The 8,512-nt window shown below is 41.1% G+C and overlaps 1 protein-coding gene and 1 pseudogene across 3 annotated transcripts in view; one reads left to right on the forward strand and one right to left on the reverse strand.

The window, feature by feature from the left end:
* Positions 1-8,512, forward strand: part of TNRC6C (trinucleotide repeat containing 6C) — a 285,172-nt gene that overhangs the window by 6,685 nt on the left and 269,975 nt on the right. The gene's annotated exons all lie outside the window — the stretch shown is intronic.
* LOC107123760 lies at positions 2,969-4,364 on the reverse strand (annotated as a pseudogene).

An 8,512-nucleotide genomic window follows, 5' to 3' on the forward strand; every position in this document is an offset into this window, starting at 1 on the left:
AATTTTCAATTTATTCTAAGGAGATACCCCAAGAATTTTGAAAGAGTAAAAAATGGTCTACACAGGTATAGTTAAAAGACCGTGCAGTCTGATTGTTAACCCCATGTACACATTCTTGGCTTGACCCTGAAGACACATACTTCCAAGTTCAAGGATGCAATAACTTTTTAACCTGTAGGTATTCAATATCGGTTCTGGGGTCCTAGAGTTCCAAGGAAAGGAATAACACCCACCAACACCACTCAGTCATCAATTCCACAAAAATAACAGAACAAGTGTTAAGAGGAGAGGCAAGGAAGGAGCATGCGTCACCCAGCAGTTTTTTCCATATGGAGACCTGTATATTTTGAGAACAGTGAATAGTGAGGATCCTCTAGTAGCCTTCCATTGTTGTATCTAATTGCTGTTTTGCTGTAGAGAATTCTAGTAGGATGTTCAACAAATTGATGATTTTAAAGTGTAGTTTATAATATTGTTATAAACTGCTGTTTATTTTAGTATGGGAGAATGCAGGTTCATGGCTTTGAAATGTAGTTATATTGGATTGTTTTTGTATGGGCTCTGTGTTGCAACTGTATAATGGTAGCATAATGGGAATACGACCCTGATATACATCATAGTTTTGATTATTAGTCTTTCCTTGATATTGGATAATATTGTTTCACCACTGTAGTTCTTCTGATCTGCTTTATTGAATACCTAACCTACAGCCAGAGAAGTTAGGATGCTTCCAGAACAAACCTAGTAATTTTGTTTCTGAACCAAATTAGGGTTAAGAAACATCTGAAGTGGCAGTTCATTTAGGAATGCCACAGTCTTAGCAGGAAGGTAATTGCTTCATTTGTGTTATAATTTTGATAAATGTAAGGTGCTTTTAGCCTCTCAAGTTAGAATAATAGAGTTGGAAGGGACTTCCAGGGTCATTTAGTCTAGCCCCCTGCACAATTCAGGAAATTCACAAATACCTCCCCCTCCACACCCACAATGACCGCTGTTCCACACCCAGAAGATGACAAAAAACCCACCAGGATTGCTTCCTGACCCCAAAGTTAAAGCTGTACATCTTCTAAGGAAATGTTTTCATCAGAATAAAAAGCAGTACCACATATAAATAAGATTATTTTATAGAGCAGTTTTGAAGTGGTGGACTTGATGCATCTGCTCATCAAAGTTGGTTTGTGTGATCACCAGAAATTAATTTTCAGCAAATAAACATGTTTTCTCATTTTCATAAATGCATACCATATCACTGCTGGTGTTTTGGGGATATCATATAGAGTGGTATGAAGACTGCACTGAACAAAAGTCAGTGGACTGTGGATAAATATTCTGTGATGATGCATCTGCACTTTGGTTTGCTGTTTTCCAAAGAAAGCTGCATCTTGCTATCACAAGAAATTGTGTTTAAATACAATTCAAATATTGTATTGCCTTTGTTAATGTTTTTTGTACATTGGAAAAGCTACAGATTGCTGTCACAAATATTTCTTTTAGCTTTAGCTTTCATTCTTTTCATTTCTCTGGACTGAAACAGTTCATCCAGCACAAGTCATTGTGTTTCGGCATGCACCTGCACTAATAATAATGGATGGTATTCAGTCATATGCAAGGACTTGCTCATCTCTCCTCCTATAGGCTGTTTCTTGCACTGCATCAGAGGATGTTTTGTAGTGAAATGGTGCTATAGTACAATGTAGAGTCGACACATCTAGGAATAATACCAATGTCCAACATTACTTTTTAATTTTACTATAGCTGTAAAAACATAGGGTACTAATATCTTAAGGCGCATCATAGTAATACCAAGTTTTGTTATTCCGAATATGGGAGCATGAAGTGTTTCATTATTGTGCACTATATAAATGGACTGTATTGGAATAATTTGCACCAAGTAAATTAATAAGTCTTGAAGGAAGGAAAATGATGCTGGCCTATCCTTTAATGTTATTTTCAGAGATAAAACACTGATTTTAAAAGTTTGGGCCTGTCTTTAGTCTTGAAGGAAATAGATAAGCTTGCTAATGCTGATGATCTGTTAACAGTGAAAAAACAATTTTAAGCTGAAAACCATGGTTTTCTGTTGTTTGAGGGACTAGACTAATGTAGAAGTATTTATCTTGGTAGTTTTTCTCATTAATGAAGGTTTTTGGAGTCACAGTCTTTGATAAAGTGTCCCGTATGAACAATTAAAACCAGTGTTGGAATGCTTAAAATATTTTGCCTTCATTGCCTTTATCTGCTTATTTTTCATATATAGGAAGGGATGCGTGTTTTAGAAAGAGGGGGCATGCACAGTTGTAAATCTTTACCTGTATAATCTGTTCCACCCATCTCAGGAAGCTACCATCTTGTTCCTGCGTCATTCTGCTGCATATGTAGACCAAGTGATAGTTGGAGTGTTGGTGCTGAGAATGTCTCTACATATCTCAAGTTTGGTGCATCAGTTTTAAGAGAATAATCATTAGAGATAATGATGGAATGATACATAGATGAGCAGTATTCCACAAAAGTATTCCACAAAAACTAGGTCACCACCAGTGACAAGGAAACTTTCCTACCTAATGGTTGCCTCTTAAGGCAGAGGAATTTGCTGCACTATGCCTTTAGAGTGCTTTAGTACCAGACCTGCAGCTGATTATACTTCCATTTTCAGCCTACGCTGTTCTGGGCCACAAAGCAACTCCAGCTGTCTTTGGAGTCCCAAGTGTTTATTGAAGCAGTGACAGATTGCTCATACTGTGCTGGAAAAAGAAGTTTTATTCTATTCAGAAACATAACAGTATTACAGCACACGATATTGCTATCAGTGAACTAGACTCCTTTTTGTAAGTTCTTCTAAACCACCAAGAGAGTCAGCTTGCAAGATCTAAGGCCTATCTTTTCTAGCATAACCATCTTGCGCTCTTGGAAAAAACTGCAGAAAGGCACTTGAAAGCTGTTTGCCTTTTAAGTCTTGCTGGTAAGGTTTCATTTCTGCACAAGAGTGATGTGCTGTTTTTCCTTTACTCCAGGTCAACATGGTGGGAAGTTTCACCGATAACCTGTCCATCTCTAGTTTCAACAGTCTTGATGAGGAGTGTTCTCTTTGAATGGGTGTCCACAATTGGGACAGACTCAAGGTTTGTTTCCCTCAGGTTTAGGGAAGCAAAAGTAGGAAGAGGCATACTAATTCTGCTCTCCTCTCCCTCCAGCAGTTTCCTCTAGGTGACAATCTCAATATCTAGAGCCATCTTTACATTCAGCAGTTCTTGGTACTCGTGAAGGTGGCGAGCTATTTCTTCCTTCATGTTCTGGATCTCCTCCTGGAGATGGGCAATATTGTCTTGGTAGTTAGCAGCTTCAAGAGAGAAGTTCTCTTCCATCTCACGCATCTGGCGTTCCAGGGATTCATTAGTTCCTTTAAGTGCATCCACTTCACAGGTGAAAGACTGAATTTGCCTGTGGTATTCATTTGCTTCTTGTTTGGCCTGGCGCAGGGCATCGTTATTCCTGCTAGCTGCTTCAGAGGGATCTGCAAATTTGGATTTGTACTACTCTTCAGCAACACTTTTATACTGCTGACACACATCGCACAGGGCAGCAGTCAGATCAGGTTTAGCAACATCCTCATCAACCTGGATATGTTGTTCTTGGATCTGGAGCTGAAGTTCACGAATTTCCTCATCATGAAGCTTCTTCAGGAAGACAATCTTTTCTTGCAACGACTCAACTTTGCGTTCTAGATCCAGACGTGCCAGAGAGGCATTATCAACATCCTGTCTGAAAGACTGCAAGGTGTTTTCAGCTTCTCTCTGAAGTATCTCATCTTAAAGTTTTTCTCGGAGGCGCAGGATGTCGTTGGCTGAGTTGTCCCGCTCGACTTCCACGCGAGCCTTGTCGTTGGTGAGCTGGTCCACCTGCCGGCAGAGCTTGCGCATCTCCTCATCGTAGAGGTCGCCCAGGCAGGAGGTGCCCTTGCCGCGCAGCAGGTCGAACTCGCCGCTCAGGATCTTGTTCTGCTGCTCAAGGAAGCACACCTTGTCGATGCAGTTGGCAAAGCGATCGTTGAGCTCCTGCAGCTTGGCCTTTTCGTTGGTGCAGTTGGCCTTGAACTCCGTGTTCATGGCGTTGGCCAAGGAGAAGTCCATGCTGGCATTGGAGGAGAGGAAGCTGATGCGGAACCGCATGGAAGACGCCTGGGTGGCGTAGATGCCGCCGGGCGCAGAGGAGACCAGGCAGATGCTGCTGGGCCAGCTGGCGCTGCCCAGTGAGTAGCAGCTGGAGGAGGTGACATAGCGGGTGCTGCCCGAGGTGCTGGGCCGGCTGCTGCCCCCAAACATGCGGCGGTAAGAGGAGCTCTGACTACCGCTGGTGGTACTCATCGTGGTAATCCAAGGGGGATGGGCAGTCCCGGGGCAGTGGCGGCAGTGACTTTGAAGACTTCGGCCAAGGTGCACTGCTGGAGCAAAGAGGCACTGGCATCTTTGGAGGTGTTCTGCCTTCCTTTCTGTCTCAATATTTTCTTAGCCAGAAAGAGTGGGTGCCCTTTTTGTCCGTGCCTTTGTGCTATATAGGAGTTAAATTTTGTTTGAAATAGAGTTGCCAGGTCTGGGTTGGAAAATACCTGGAGATTTTGGGGGTGGATCCAGGAGAGGGCAGGGTTTGGGGAGGAAGGGGCCTCAGCACGGTACAATGCCATAGAGTCCACCCTTCCAAACAGCCATTTTCTGTTTTGATCTCTGTCATCTGAGATGAGATGTAAAAGTGGGAGATCTCCAGGCCCCACCTGGAGGCTGGCAACCCTAGTTTGAAAAATTAGGGATTTCAGTGATATGTAGGCTGATTATGTTTAGTCAGAAGTAAGCCCCACTGGGTTTATTGGTGCTTATTCCCAAGTAACTACGCACAGATTTGCAGCCTGGAATGTATGAAACTGCCTTGTACTGAGACAATTAGTCCAGCCAGCCCAGCACTGTTTTCTCTGAAAAGTAGTGACCCTAAGTAGATAATTTCTTGCCTGCTTGGTAAGCACATGAACTTGAAAACTTTCTGCATGCAGAGTATGTCTTCTGCCACTAAGCTATCCTACTGTCCCTTTAATCAGGGGGGGGAAACCCTGTTGTCTGAAAATGTAAACTGTACTCTGTGAACTCTTGCCATCAGAAATGTGTTAGCCTTTAAGGTGCTACAGAACACCTTGTTCTTGTAAAGCTAGTCAGTCTTCACTTTTGTAATAAATTCTTTTGGACAGGAATTTATGCTAAATATTGTAGTAAACTTTTAAATGGCAGACACAGAGCTTCAGCACTACACTGTGTGCATATTTGGGGGATATAAACAAAGCTCCAAATGTGGAAAAGTTCTAGACTGACCCATATTCTTTACATTTTATGAAAGAAATTTCCTTCACCAAAAAATGTATATCTTGTATAGTGTTTGAGTTTGTGTAAAAATTGTGTGTTTGCTGACCAAAATAAGGAATTTGAAGGAGCAAACCAGTCAAGTTGCAAACCTAATCATAGCTTTAAAAAGTAAAAATTATTTCTTGAATCCATTAAGTTAGATAAGATTGAAGAAAGCAAGTTCTGGGGGTAGATACTTTAATTCCTTTAAGTTTAAAGAATTGCTTTCCTTTTCTTTTCCAGTTGGTATGAGGACCAATCACTCTAGAAATCATCTTATTACAGATAATGTGTTGGGGTTGGATTTGCACCTGGTTAGTAGAAAATTAAAGATAACCACCAAACCCATCCACAGTTTGTGAATGCCTGTACAATAGACAGTTTTGTATTTTACGCAGAAGTTAAAGCAACAGTTGGGCCTATGGATCCAATGTGAATTGTCTCCTTCAGTAGTTACTCTTCAAAGGGGAGTATGAAGATCCCTTTCTGCCAGCCTCCCTTCCCTGCACGAGGACAGATTGGAATATCCTGAAACTGTTAGGGGTTATTCAGATAGAGTAGAAGTTTTAAAATGGCTGCAAAAGTTGATAAACATATACTTACTGGGTTTTATCAGTATTTCTTAACCACACTAGAGTCCTCATTGGGTATAAAAGTAGAGTATAAATTAATTAAATAAACTTTCATTAAGAAAATCTTCATAATTTAGGTTTCTGTATAGCTCTGTGAGTAGGATCCTATTACATTGTTCTTTGTAGCAGTTGTAAGACAGTATGCTTGTATAAATTGTAAAGAAGCAAGACAATACTATACAGAAGTGTACTTTTCTGTTTGATATTCAGTAAAGTAATTATGAAATGCTGAGAACTATATATTACTAAAGAAGGATAACATAACCAGCATTATATTAATTCCAGGTATTTCCAATGTACAGACTAAAACAGCTCTATATATTATCACATAACCATTTTTTTTTTACTTTATTTTTTTCCAGGTTTGCTGTTACCCTCCAGTTGAGAATCCCAGGACCCCTGACATTTCATTGTGTCTTTTGTCTAGCTGGATAGGGGTCTGAGTTTAGAATTCACTCCATCCACTTAATGTACCAAATTTCATATTCACAATGCTTCTACCCAGAATGGTATTTAGAAAACTTTAAAAGGGCCTATTGGAATTACAAAAGAAGCTGTCAGTTCATTGAAGAGTTAGTGCATGTCTGCAGTTCTGATAAAGTCACAAGATCTTCCCAAACAGCAAACTTTGCACCTCTCCATTGTGCAGTGAAGCTATCCTAAGCTTTAAGAAATTCCCAACCATTTTATTCCGGGGAATGTCCTTTAGTTTAGGGACCAACCTTACAGTGTGTAAGAGCTCTATTGCCTTTTAAAAGTACCACCCGTATAGAATGGAGACCAATTCAGTTATGTTTTTGCTGGCTAAGCGCCTTTGTTTGCAAGCGCCTCCATACAAAGACAGGAAGATTTGGCCTTGCTGGGAGGCTGGCAGTAAGTTGGTGAGGAAGAGGAGAGAGCTTTTCACATAGACTACAAGAGGATAAGCCTAGTCTCCTTGTTGATAGGCAGAAATAAAGTAGTGTTTTTGAACCAGTGGTTTGGTGAAAGTATTTTAAATTAGACCTTGTGGTAAGGTGACACTTGCTTCAAATAATCTGTGCACATTTGGTTCAAAGTTTTTTCATCTCCTGCTTTAATCTTTTCAAGCAGTTTTAAACTTTGCAAAAACCTGTAATGGGTGTCTTTTCAGTTGCTGTGGTGATCAATTGTTCTCCCCTCTGGTCTTGGTTCTCTAGAAAGGCATTTGAGTCTATAGAACCAGGTTCAAATCCTTTCTCTGCCATGAATCTTGGTGGTATTGGGCCAGTCAGTTGCTCTCATCCTAACCTATCTCACAGGGTCGTTGTGTGGTAAAAATTGCAAGGAGAACCATATAGGCTGCCCTGAACACCCCAGAGGAAAGGAAGGATATAGTAGGTTTATGGTAGAGGTCTTATTTGTGTAGCTAGCTACCATGTTTTGGATAGTATGGAGATGGCGAGATTCTTGCTTAACAAAATCTTAGTACTATGATTAGGGAGCATGTTGAAGTAAAACTTGTTAATTGAGTCGAGGTCCACCTAAGTTTGCCAACCTTAGCTATAGTTAATTTACCATTTGTAACCTTTGTTACAAATGTTGAGAATAAGATGCGAGGGAAAGATCTCAGCATGCAAAGCCTTTTTCTTTTAAATTTGCTTCAATTTGAAATTAACATTTTTGAGACTACAAAGAAATCCTAGATTGAAAAATTGTTGAGATTGCTATTCTAAAGAGTTACCCAGTATATTACATAGATATCTTATTTTCTGTACAACAAAAACCCATGGGGTGGATAGGATTTCAGATTATTTGCATTTATGGAGACCCACTTTTTTTCAGTACAGCTGAACTTGCTTTGGAGCATCTCTCCCAGGACATTTTTGAAATGATTGACTTTTAAGGATCTTCTTTGATGAATATTGGAGCTACGGTGGCTCACGTGGTTCAGATGCTGAACTGCAGGCTGTGCAAGGTCAGTAGTTCAGCAGTTCGAGACCCAAGTTGCTGCATGACGGAGTGAGCTCCCGTCTCTAGTTCCAGCTCCTGCCAGCCTAGCAGTTCGAAAGCAAGAAATTGCAAGTAAATAGGTACCACTTCGGTGGGAAGGTAAAAGCGTTCCGTGCACCTTGGTGTTTAGTCATGCTGGCCACATGACCACGGAAACATCTTCGGACAGCGCTGGCTCTTCGGCTTTGAAACGGAGATGAGCACTGCAACCCTAGAGTCGAACTCGACTGGCTTTCGAGCAAGGGGACCTTTACCTTTTAGCTTGATGAATATTAGTAATTGAAATTGCTGCTCTCTGACGATCCCCATAAAAGTTCCTGAGCAGCTTTTCTTGAAGAATGAATATTAGGTGGTAAAGGTTAAAATAGGACCTTTAAATCTCTGCATTCTAATAGACAAGAATGGGGACCCACGAAAATCGCGGGGGGAGGAGTGGGGGAGATCCACACAGAGCAGGAGGAGGAGGAAGCAGCAGGTAAGCTTCCCCTCCATCCCGCCGGTTCCCCCGACTCTTCCACCCCCCCCTCC

Source organism: Gekko japonicus, unplaced genomic scaffold (assembly GCF_001447785.1).
Source record: "Gekko japonicus isolate JY-2015 unplaced genomic scaffold, Gekko_japonicus_V1.1 scaffold536, whole genome shotgun sequence".
NCBI lineage: Eukaryota > Metazoa > Chordata > Lepidosauria > Squamata > Gekkonidae > Gekko > Gekko japonicus.